General features: G+C 28.6%; 1 protein-coding gene across 4 annotated transcripts in view; it reads right to left on the bottom strand.

The window, feature by feature from the left end:
- LOC119606928 overlaps positions 1-12,660 on the bottom strand; it is a 201,539-nt gene extending 188,879 nt beyond the window's left edge. For all 4 annotated transcript variants that reach the window (XM_037960599.1, XM_037960601.1, XM_037960600.1 and 1 more), the window contains exon 1: positions 12,281-12,660. The gene's annotated coding sequence lies outside the window, so the exon portion shown is untranslated. The remainder of the gene's footprint in view (positions 1-12,280) is intronic.
- Positions 12,661-12,942: the final 282 nt, after the last annotated feature.

Raw genomic sequence — 12,942 nt, 5'->3', positions numbered from 1 at the left:
TAAAATGTCATATTCTGTGTGAAAATGTCCCAAAAAAATAATTTTCTGAACAAGTATCTTCACGTTTTTTCTTTAAACTTACGATATTTAAGTGAGCATTTTCACCACAATATTACTATAATGGAAAATTGATTTAAAGCGAAAAATAATATACATATACTGTTAAAATAAGTATTTTATATGAACACGGGATTCTCTTCAATTATTCGATACCCAAACAAAATTTAAGAATAAATTATATTTATTCCTGAATTTTTATTTACTTCTTCTTTCCTTTTACTTTTAAAAGAAAAAAATATCAGAAAATTAAAAAACCGAAAATGTAGTATAGCAATATCAAGTATGTAGGTTCTACGGTATATGGTCTTGCTCATATCTGCAACAATTTTTCCAATTTTATTCTACGGTGTTATCTATACAAAATTATTATTTCATATTAAACAAATTTTGGTTTTTAATAAAATAATAATTCATAAAACTTTATTTACCATAAAAATTACTCCAATAGAAAATTGTTCAAAAACAAATAGACAAAAACTTTAAAAAATTTATAAAATATTTATCTTAAAATTCCTACAACTAACACACACACGCACACTCATACTTCTATGCAATCTATACAATTCAAGCCTAAACAATAACAGGATAATTAAAAAAAAACACAAACATCTCTCTTAATAAATTTTCTAAGAAAAATTGGTCATAAACATTACAGAACATATGGGTGACTAAGTATGAGTTTAATTTTGGATATAAAATAGAAACATACACACATATGCATGTAAGTGTAAGTATTCTAAATAAACACACTCGCTCACTTAAATACCAGAGAGGATGGAAAAGAGAAAAAGCAAAGTTGGCAAAGAAATTTGTAGCAAGTTGCCAACAAATACAAAACTAATGCGACAATATTGTTTGTGTTGCGTTGGATTTCTGTTACAATCGTTAAGCATCACAGAGCACTTATATACTTACACATACAAATAAGCACTTTGATATAAACTGCCCAGCAAACATAAAGTAAAGAGTTTGACAAATTTTCTTTTTTGACATCAAATGTATTTCAAATCTTACACAAAATATTTTCATTCAAACTTTCTTAAACATTTTTTCTCAAATCTAACAAATTTTGATCTCAAACGTTTGTGTTTGCTGGGCTATCATATGTAGCCCTATGTTTGTTATTTTATTAAATATTGTTGTTTTTTTTTAACTGAAGTGTGTGTGAAAGTATGGAGGATATGAATGTTAGAGCAACAACAAAAATACTAATAAAAAATAACTCTCAAGTTTTTGTTTGGACATTGTTTTTTTATTAAACAATTTTTATGGCCACTTTGTTTTTTTGCTTTATATATATCTTAAAAAAATATTGTCTATCTGATTCATATATGTATAAGAGGATAGTAGGAAAAGTTCTTTAAAAGCAGTTCCTATTAATACATTTAGGAAGTCATCAGTTAGTACTTGTAAAACGACCCAATTTAATACGATTTTATATTTCAATTCAAAATTGTAATTGCCTTTAAAAAACTTTAAACCCTTAGAGTTTGTGCTTATTATAATGTTGACGATAACGTAAGTGACCCAACTTTTAAAATCGATGTCTTCCGATTTAGATGAAATTGGCACCAAGGCTAATACTATTGGATAGTAGGCCAGACACACTGCCGGAGTTAGAGGGAGTCAAAGTTGGACATTTTTTTTTACTTTTCACCTATTGATGCTAGCAAAAATATGAGTTTAAACAGCTATTTCTTCACTGTTTCCATTTTTATACCCTACACCACTATAATGGGGAGGGTATTATGCGTTTGTGCTGATGCTTGTAACACCCAAAAATATGTTTTCTACACCCACCTTAAAGTATATCAATAGACTCACAATCACTTTATGAGCCGATTTTCAAGATAATTTGATGGAATTTGGCATCTTTTGACCCAAGGATGAAACCTATTGAAAATGGTTAAAATCGGTCGATTATTTCGTATAGCCCCCATACAACCACACCCCCGAATAGGGTTTTGAGCTCATAAATATGTTAAATGTTCCTTATCACTTCAAAAATAGACAAAACTTAGTTTTCTTTGCAAACATTTTTATTTTGTGGAATATGACCATGTTAGTTAGTCGATCTAATATACATACATATTAAAAGCATATTAGGAAAAGTATTTTGAAAACATTTCGTTGGAATAGTCCTTTCAACAGTATAGAATTATCTTTTCGTACCTGTAAATGGGCCAAATTTAATACGATTAGATATAAATCCAAAATGCATTTGAAGAAATGCCCAAATTGCATGAGCAATGTACATTTTTACAAAAATAATTTAAAGCAAAATAATGTTGTGAAAATATTTAAGTGAAAAAAAGTTTATACTTTTTCCTGAAAATATTTGAATAACTAAACTAAAAAACAAAATATTGCTATAACAATCAGATTCATATATAAAAGAATAGTGGAAAACTGTGTTTTTAAAAAAAGAGTTATTTCATCACTAAGGACTAGTCTTTTTCATACCTGTGGAAACAAAATGCATTTTAAAATGAAGTAGAATGTTTATTTATAAATAATTTTTAAATGCAATTTACAGTGATGTTGATTTTGCTATAAAAAATATTGAAGGATTGCATTTGAAAAAAATGTGATTTTTATTTTTTTTTAATATATGTATGTCCAAGAAACGAAGTTTTAAGAAAAATATTTGGAGACATTTAAATCCGCAATTGAAAAAATAGCGGAAAAAGCAAACCAAGCATTTGAAAATTGCATTTTAAAATGCGTTTCATAAATTTGCGTTATTATATATGTACATTAGACCGACTCACTTTGTATGGAAAGCAAAAACGTGATTTTGTTATTCCTCTCAAAATTTAACTTGACTTGTTTTATGACGATTCCGAAAATATTTTAAATATAGCGATGACCGTTCGTGAGCTGGACCAAATTTAAAAAAGGGATTTTTGAATTATTTTTTTTAATTTTAGTTTTGTTTTGAATATATCCAATATGGGGTATCCGGGGGTAGATAGGTGCTACCAATACCAGTAGTCTTCCGGGACTATAAATTGGTGTTGACAATTTACTGCCTGGTCTAGTGCTTGCATAAATTGGAAAGAGGTCTAACCAGAGCACCACATAATCTGGTACTACGGGTGGCCACAGTGTTTGTCCTGGCTGGTCAGTTGGTTGAGGTTCCTTCGGGTTCCACGTAGTGACTGTGGTTGAAACCTAAATCGCAGGAAGGGGGTGCTTGGTTAAAAGATTGATACAAGGTGAAATATGAATTTTCAAGATACATTTCTGTTATCGTTCCTAGATGCAAGGAGCGGTACAAATTACAGAGCATGACTGTAGATTAATAAAATGTTGGAATTGAGCTGATAATGTAAAGATTGAGTAAACGAAGATGAACGATGTTTCTGATGTCTACTTTGATTCTATAAAGAGAATGGAGTGATTGATGGATGTGTGATAGTGTAACGATGAACGATGTGTTAGACTACGGTCTAGCAGAAAAGTGGGGAGGAGTGTATGGTGCAAGGTCGTCACTGCCCTTTCTTTAATTTGTTGCCGAATCAACAGAGCCATATTAGTGTGGTTGGGCGACATTATATCGGGGTAGATTGAGCTTGCTCATGACACCTGTCTTTCCCAACGTGACTACGAGATTAGATAGCTCGAGTACTTGAGCAAAGTGCCTGTACATGGGCCGGCATATCCATGTACAAAAATTGCGACCTGCGTGTAAGATACACAAAGGGGCAGTGGCGAGTTGTTTACTTGTTACTCACCCAGTGGTTGAAAAAGTACCACCGTGAGATAGGGCTCCACGCCAGGTACTCACGTAAAGCACTTCGACTTCATATCCAATATGGGGTATCGTTTGAAAGGAGTTTTAAAGCTGCGCCCAATGATGTATTAATCATGAATAACCGTCTGCTCATAATTTTCATATTCCAAAAAATTTTAAATTTGTAGGTTTTTCATTAATATAAATAATGACATGACTTCTCAAAACCTTTCAAATGATTCCACATATTGTATATTTTGTTTAAGATAAAACTGTAAAATTTTAAAAAATAACTAAAAAGGGACTTTTTTGTAACCGGTCCAGCTCACGAACCATCATAAAACAAAACAAAGATTATTTGAAGATGGGTAAAATATTGAATTGAACATGAAAAATTCTGTCCCACATATGATATTTTCTTGAAAACTGTCCAGGAACGGACAACACTGAACCCAAAATATTTTGGGAAACATCATATTACATAACAGCGAATATTTTGAGGGAAGTAACTCAAGCACCATTTTTTGTGAGTCGGTCTAATGTACATACATATGTACATAAGGGTGTCCCTTGAACAACTTTTTAGGAGGAATGCTTCTAAAACGATGCGTTTAAATGTACTAAATACGAGAAAAATGAAAAATTTTTTTTTGAAAAGGTCCTCAGTTCCCTACCTGCGATTGAAAATCCGAAAATAATATGACTCTCCAGCCCACTAAAAATCATTTTGTAGACCAAAAATATTCTACAAAAAATGTAAAATTATTTTTCCAGTAATCAGCTCAAAATTACGGAATTTTTGAAAAAAATCGAAAATATTTTATTTTTCAAAAATTATACTGAGCTCAGAATTTTCAATCGCTGGTAGGAAACTGAGGACCATTCCTCGGCAAACTCTAATGTACATATGGGTAGTTCCATACGAACCTTCGTAACATTGGTACTCCTACAGAGTTTTATGATTTAATATCGCACGTGACACATTTAACATATTAATAATAGGACAATTAAAAAAAAATTTCGTGCTTGGTGCAACAAAAGACACACCAAAATTTGTCGTCTTTAAAAATGCAAAATTTTGAATAGTTAAATTTTTTCTGTCGTGGTGTAACTTTTCATGGAATTGTCCATATTTAACTAAGACCATGTTTTGTATCGTACTCATGAAGTAAATTCCATCACTGTTAAATCGTATGTATCGTCATGTATCGTTCAAAGTGCATTAAAAAATAGTATATTTTTGAATTTTAACCAATACCGATATCCTAATTTGGCAACCTTTTAATCCGTTCTGTTCTGGAAAAGAATATTTACTTTATGGGGATTAGTTTATATTTTTTTAGCTGCTTAATGACCCCTTTTTCAGAAAAATAAATTTGTTTTCAATAAATGGTATAATTATAACAATTTAGAGTCCATTTAAAAGTAATACTGACTCGATATGGAAAAATTGATAATATAATAATGTGGTAGTGAAAAATATACTTCTAAGTATGTATTAGTTCTTCTAAGTTTGCCTACTACATTGTTTCAAAGCAATTTGATTTTGTTATTTCTTGTATATGTATATAGATATACATATATGTATCAGAATATGTCTATTAGGGTTATAACCAGTTACAGCCAGTACTGTTCTAATAACGAAAACCTGTTTCTTGGGGCAAAAAACTTCCATGGCAAATCGACCATTCACAAACGAATTTACATGAATTTGTATTAGTATAATCTACATGTTTGGGTACTAAAATTGGAAGAATGATTGACCGCAGTCCCTATTCTTGGTTTTCACCGCGTAAATATCATGGGTCAAACAATGACACTTGTTTATATCAGAAAGTTAAGATTTTGTGTTAAAAAATGTAAAATTTTGTTAAAAGTGAATATCTAAAACTTCAAAGCTTTTGCCGCGAAAACTTTTTTAACGCTCGTCGTCCTTATTTATATCTTAGATAGATTTGAAATTTTCAAGAAAAAAAGTTATAACCCTAGTGTACATACAATGTACAAATATATTAAAGTGTGTAGAAAATATTTTAATTTTTTTTAACATTTTATCCTTTTCTCTCGTTTTTGTAGTGTATGTGAGTGAGTGTGTCTGTATTTATTTATACAATATACATAAATATTATTTCATTGGTTTCATAGTGTTGAACAATAATCATGACTTTGGCCAACACAATGATTCTGGATGATACAACTCGTTCCACTAACATGTTTTTTTAATGCTGCATTCTATAAATATTGTGTGATTCTTTCCTCTTTTTGGATTTTTCTCTTTTCCCCCTTTCTAATAATGTTTTGGTCTGGATGTTCACGATTATTTATGTGGTGATTAGCTTCATGAGTTATTGCTAAAAATTATCAAGTGTGTAATAAAAAAATGAAAGCTTTACTGTTTATTTCCTTTACAAATAAAATAACAAAAAATGAAGAAGGGGTGAGAGGAAATAAAACTGCAATGCATTTATTGCTCTTAGAATTCATGTTTGTATGTATGTATGAACATTAGTAGTGGTAAGTTCAAATGCTAACATATTTATATGTCTGTAATACAGTATTGTTCCTAATATAAGTAACTTTTTCTTATAAATTATATAATATAATATTTTATAAAATATTATAATATATTATTGTTTTTATTAGTAAATTAATATTCAGCTTTTTTTAGCACTTTTTGTTATATTTAATCCTACAAACTTTTCAAACATTTAATTTCTCTTATTGTATGTGCAACAATTGCTTAGATTTTGAACCATACTGTATATACACAGACATATATGAATCTCAACAAGAACGCTATTAAGTCAACTATTTAGTGGTAAGAATCATTTATATAATGTCTTTATTTAGATGACACTTTAGCATGATTTCTCTCCTCTACTCTGTTTGCTCTAAAAATTTACTGTTAAATTTAATTTATGAAACAATAAAAAAGAGATTTTCTTCTATTTTTATTTTATTGCAAGGAAGTAACAAGAATTTATAGTTTAAACATAACTCCACTTAAAATGTAGAGATAAGTCCTCAATTTAACACAAATATAATTTTTCTATAACTTAAAATTGTTACAAAAATTATTTAGCAAAATTTATATAATTTTGCATTAAATAAACTTAGACTTAACACCTTTTCGCCCTAAAACAACCAAAAATATGTAAATCCTTCTATTTATTAACTTCGCTTTAACACCTTTAGAATTTCTCCCTAAAAATTTGTTTTACTTATTTTTCAACAATATTATTTTAAATTGCTTAAGCAATAGCAAATCTTTAGCGGATTTTATTCTTAAACTTTGTTTCAAATTCTTTTCATATAGAAAAAATAATAATCCCTCAATCCGTTGGTATAAAATTCAGCAAAAGTTATTGAAAATGAAACTACTCAAGCATGTACTTTTCCTAAGAAAACAAATGAGAACTCATAAAAAAAACAAAAAGCACCAAAATAATACGAGTCTAAATACAAAAATACAATGTAATAAAATAAGATTTAACTTAAAAGTAGATAAACAAAAGGCAGGAGTTGTACAACAAGCGAACTACATAAAAACAAATCTGAAAAACAAAACATTCAAAGTCCCATGAAAAATCAACTTGAACGTTAAAGTTGCCTTAAAACCACCATGAAAAAATATATAAAATAAAGCTTAAGAAGAAACAAAAAAAAAAAAAGAAAATGGTTATTATTAAAACAAACAAAAATTGCATGGTAAGTATTTACATACATATGTTGAAACAAGACCCATTTTTTTCGTAACCAACGTATGTGTAGTTAAATGCGAAAGTATTTCTTAATATAAGTACTTAAATTAATGTTTGTTGAAAGTTTTTGATTAGTGTTATAAATTATTGTTTGTCATTACTCATGTTTTTTATGTGCAATTTATAAAAAAAATGTATTTTTTTTAATATTAACGTAGTATTACTCATTAAAGTGGGGACTAGAATGTTACTACTGAATTTATTGATATAGATTGTAAACCGATTTATTACATTCTTAATATCAATCAAACCTAATTTCAATAATAATTATTAGTTTTTCAAACTTTAAATTAACTTTTTGTTTTAAACAAATTTTCTTTTCCTAAATCTAAATTTAAAATTGATTGAAAAAAAATTTAAAAACTACCATAAATACCCTTCACCAGTTATGACTATAAAACTAAGGCCCGTATTCAGAAAGAAGAATGTAAAACAATATTTAAAATTTTATATGAAAAATTCTAACAAAATTTTAAAAATGGTTTTCTATTCTTCTTTCTGAATTCGGTCATTAACTTGTACATTTATTTTCTGAAAGAAGCTAGGGACAAAAATATAGACAGATACCCATGCATAAAACTTGTTGGATGGATGGATTTCCTAAAGGAAACTTTGTATGTATGCTGGAATTAAATGAATCATTACGATCATTAAGTAATTGATCCTCCCCACTATAATATTATATTTTATAATTATCCATCTGAAGGTAACAATTCTTCAACCTAATATAGTACGTGCGATAACGATCAGAAGAGAGGGGTTAAAGGAATGAAATTTTCTTAAAACTTTTTATATTAATGAAATGAAAATTATTTCTATTTTCAACAATATCATAATACGACTCACCTCAAAGTGTCATAATGTCTACAGTTAAACCCCTATTGAAGACCGGCTATATAGGAAAGAATCAAAAATACAACATACAGCAAAGTTAGGAGCAATTGCATCCGGGAAAAAAAGTGTCTCTTTATGAAATCCTAATGAAAGGCAAAACTGTTCTACTCAACAAATGTGCCTTCTTTCTACACCCATTACTATTCTTAAGGCTGATGTCAGAGTGCCTGCTACAAGCAATGCGAAGCTTTACGCTACAAACCTTTCCTTGTGTGAGAAAACACAAGCAAAAGTTTGTAGCGCAAAGCTTCGCATCGCTTGTAGAAGGCACTCTGACATCAGCCTAAAATGCATTAACTAAAGAATTTAATATTAAAACAAACAACATTTTTGTTACCGCTAACGAATGGTTAAATCGTATACAAAAACAAGTAAGAAACTATAGTCGGGCGTGGCCGATCATATGATACCCAACACCAATTACGAATATTAAATGTGTATGGTGGTCAGGGAAAAAATTGGTCCGATCTTTATAAAATTTATTTGTGGGATTTATAAAAAAGTTATTTATGCTTATATAAGACTTAGTTGTTCCGTATATTTGTAGTATATTTGTCGTAGTTATGAGCTAAAAGGTACAAATCAGAGGGCCCGTTTGTATCGGGGCTACGGCAAAAATTGAGCCGATCCTTATAAAATTTATTGGTGGAATTTATGTTTATATAAAAGTTATTTGTGCCGAATCATATCGAGAAACTAGTGTTTTTAGTGAATTGTGTACAATTCTCTGAAGGGGACTTTCTAAGGGACTAGGGTCAAATAAGGCCCGATCATTACAATCGGCAGTATTCTTTAGACATATATAAAACTAAGTTTTTCCAATTTTCATGAGATCAAAAGCTCTATTCGAGGGGTCCGGTTGTATGGGTCCTAGGTGAAATAATGGACCGATTTCAACCATTTTCAATAGAATACGTCCTTGAACCAAAAGAGGCATACATGCCAAATTTTATCAAATTATTTTAAAAATTGCGAACTGTCGAGTGTGCACAAGGTTTACATGGACACACAGGCGGATGGACAGACGGAAAGTTAATCGACTCAGAAAGTAATTCTGATTCTGTTATAGGCGGGTTACTTTAAGGCGGGTGTATGATCAATATTTTTGGGTGTTATAAACATCAGCACAAACGCATACTACCCTCCCCACTATAGTGGTGTAGGGTATAATTATTTAAGTTAATGAAGATTAGAGTTTTGTGGCTTCGATTAGTCTAAATGCAAAACAACACTATTTGTATTTATCTATGAAAATTCCAATACTAATAAAAAACTACAATTTTTTTATTTTTTTTAATCTTTTTCCATCCCTGTTTAATTTTCCTCAAAATTTTCCAATCCTGATTTTGACAATAACACCACACAGCTTCATAAGTAACGTGTTCTTTTTTTAATTAAAATTTCAAAAATTGTCTTGAATATTTGCTCATATCTCATTTACTGAAAGACTGGCAAAATCCAAATGACATTTTACTATTTTTTAAGTAAATTCAAGGGATTTAAAACATAATCCACATCTAAAGAGAAGAGGTTAATGTGTTTCATAACCCTCATTTCATTTTGGATTTGCCAGTCTTGTGGTAAATTAACGATATAGTTTATATGGTAGAAAAATTACATTTTAGAAATTACAAACGGAATGACAAACTTATATATAATACCTTTCTCATGTAAATTATGCAATTTTTTAATTTTATAAATTTTTTTTAATTCATAATATATATAAGATCATATTGAGATTTTCACATATTAATTGATTTTAATATACAAAAGTTTAAATTTAACCGATAAATATACAACTACAAATAATTAATTAATTAATTAAAAATAACAAATTTCAAACAACACCCGAAAAATTCAATAACAATCCTTGTATTAAACTTGGGCGTATGATAAATATATATTTCATTATGAAATATTTTAACACTCATACGCCATATGGAACAATGTTTTGTTGGTTCCTAAATTATTTAATGAGCGTTATATACTTTATAGGTTCGGAAAATATATTGTAGAAATTACAAACGGAATGACAAACATATATAATAGCCTTTTCACGTAAATATGCTATTTTCTTATTTCATAATTTTTTAATCCATAAGATCATAAAGAATATTAAGTTTTTCACATATTACTTGTCTTGAATATTCTAAAATTTAAAGTTATCCGATAAAGGATACAACTACGAATAATTAATTAACAAAATAACAGATTTCAAACAACAACCGAAAAATTCAATAACAATCTGTGTATTAAACTGGTGCGTATGATAAATTTCTTCATGAAATATTTTTAACACTCATACGCCATATGGAACAATGTTTGCAATAAATATTTTGTGGGTTCCTAAATTATTTAATTTTCGCAGATAAGAAAATTACAGCGTGTATTTTTATAATAGATATAAAAATAATGCAAAACTTTTAAGATAATAAAATTGTCATTGATTGTGTATTCCAGCAAAATAAAAATCTTTACTTTAATCGGTTAACAGCCCAACTTCATAGACAATCACATACATTACATAGTAATTACATGGTTTTTTATACTGTATGTTCATGATAGTTTAAACTGTATGCCGGAGGAGAGCACTTTTATGGGTGCTATATAACATTGTGTTACAATATTACACATTTTCAATACAAAATAATATTTAAAAAAAAATCCTTCAAACTCCTTGGGAGCTTTCATGAACAGATCTGAACTAATAATTTTAAAATACAAAAGTGTAAAAATTTAAATAATTTGTGTTTATTTCCCGTATAATCAAATATTAAAATATTAATAGCTATTTCTATAATACAAGCTACTTAATAACTTCAAGATATTTATTTTAATAACAAAAATGTTTACTTTTCAGACAACATACTCGACTGAGTTGTGGAAAATTATACATTTTTCTCTTTTTAGCACTATAGAACCAATTATTATGGTAAGTAGTATAAATAAATACTTTTTTAATACATCAGTACTTCTATTAAAACTTTCAACCACGACAAGAAGAATTTCAACAGTAACCGAAATAAATTGAAGTGATTTAAAAATACATTTCAATAAAATTAATGAATAAATATATTTTTATTGAAAGGTCTGGTAACAAGAGATAAAAGTCTGCCATCAGCGTCAACCTATACAGCTAAGTATGTACTTTGTATAGTTTCCTTACACAGCGTATAAGTATACTTTTCCAAAAAGCAAAAACCAGTAGACAATATTTAATAGTGAATTAATGTATTTGTTGGTGATGTCGATGATAATGATGATGATGGCAGACGGGTAAAAGTAAGAAACTGACTTGAGCTGATGACAGAGACGACGACAGGATTGATAATGATGATATTGATAACGATGATGAAGAAGATGATGTGTACAAGTACCTTTTTAACTTGTTTTCGTTTGGAGGAGCCATCAATATATAAAAGCGTATGTTTGAAAACAGGAAAGAAAAAAGTATTGAGAAAAAAAACTAGGTTATATACACGTAGCTACTTATATATACACACTATTAGCTTCAATTTTATATACATACATATACACATATAACTAGTAAAAAAATATAAGAAAATAGCTAAAGAAACATTAGCAAAATAACAAAAAAACACTAAATGTATGTATATTGTAGCAAGCAACATCAATTTAAAGACAAAACATTAGGAAGAATTTAATGAAAAATAGCACTGTCAGCAAAAGTAAGTTTACACGAGTTTCAACTAAACAAAAACATTTAAAAACTGAAAGAGTTTATTTCTAGTTTTATACATATTGAGACAGCAGATAACTAAAGCAAAAAAATTCAATTGTTAAATGTTTTGGATTCGGTAATATTTACTTGCTCAGCTGTTGGTATAAGTATAAGAAAAATCACTTTTCGTTTTCCCCGAAGTTGCTGATGTTTTAAAGATGCTTTAAACTAAACTAAACACTTAAGGTTACAATCAACATAATTTTTTCTAACTTGTATAAGTATAAATATTATTTACTATTTCTTTTGAACTTTATAATTTTTTAATTATATTTTATAATAGATTTTTCACATTTCTTTTAATTTTTTTATTAATAGAAATAATATTAATATTTCATTTACAATTTCTTTTTAATTTTCTGCTTTTTTTATAGAAAAATTTTGGCAAAATTTAAGCAAAAATAAATTCACAACATTACGCATACAATTCCACAACACGTACCGTTAAATACGACGTTCGTAATACATCTACTGACAAAACTACAACTACTTTTAACCATTTTACGAAAATTACCCAACGTAGTAATGGGAAAATGTTTAAAAACTACAACAAAAATAGCACGATATTATGGAAACGAACTCTATTGCTGAGAAAAAGCCTTGTCTCGAAAACAACTTCGTTAAAGTCTTCTTTTACCTTTCGAAATTCGTTTGCATTCGACATGTTTTCGAAGCACTTATTGCGAGTAAAAATAATTATGTATCGTTTGTTGTTTCTTTTAAGTTTTTCCTTCACAAACAACATAATA

The sequence above is a fragment of the Lucilia sericata genome, unplaced genomic scaffold (assembly GCF_015586225.1).
Source record: "Lucilia sericata isolate MDLA Ls3-8-SP2 unplaced genomic scaffold, ASM1558622v1 Contig000636F_arrow, whole genome shotgun sequence".
Taxonomy (NCBI): Eukaryota; Metazoa; Arthropoda; class Insecta; order Diptera; family Calliphoridae; genus Lucilia; species Lucilia sericata.
This window is presented reverse-complemented; position numbering and strand designations above follow the sequence as displayed.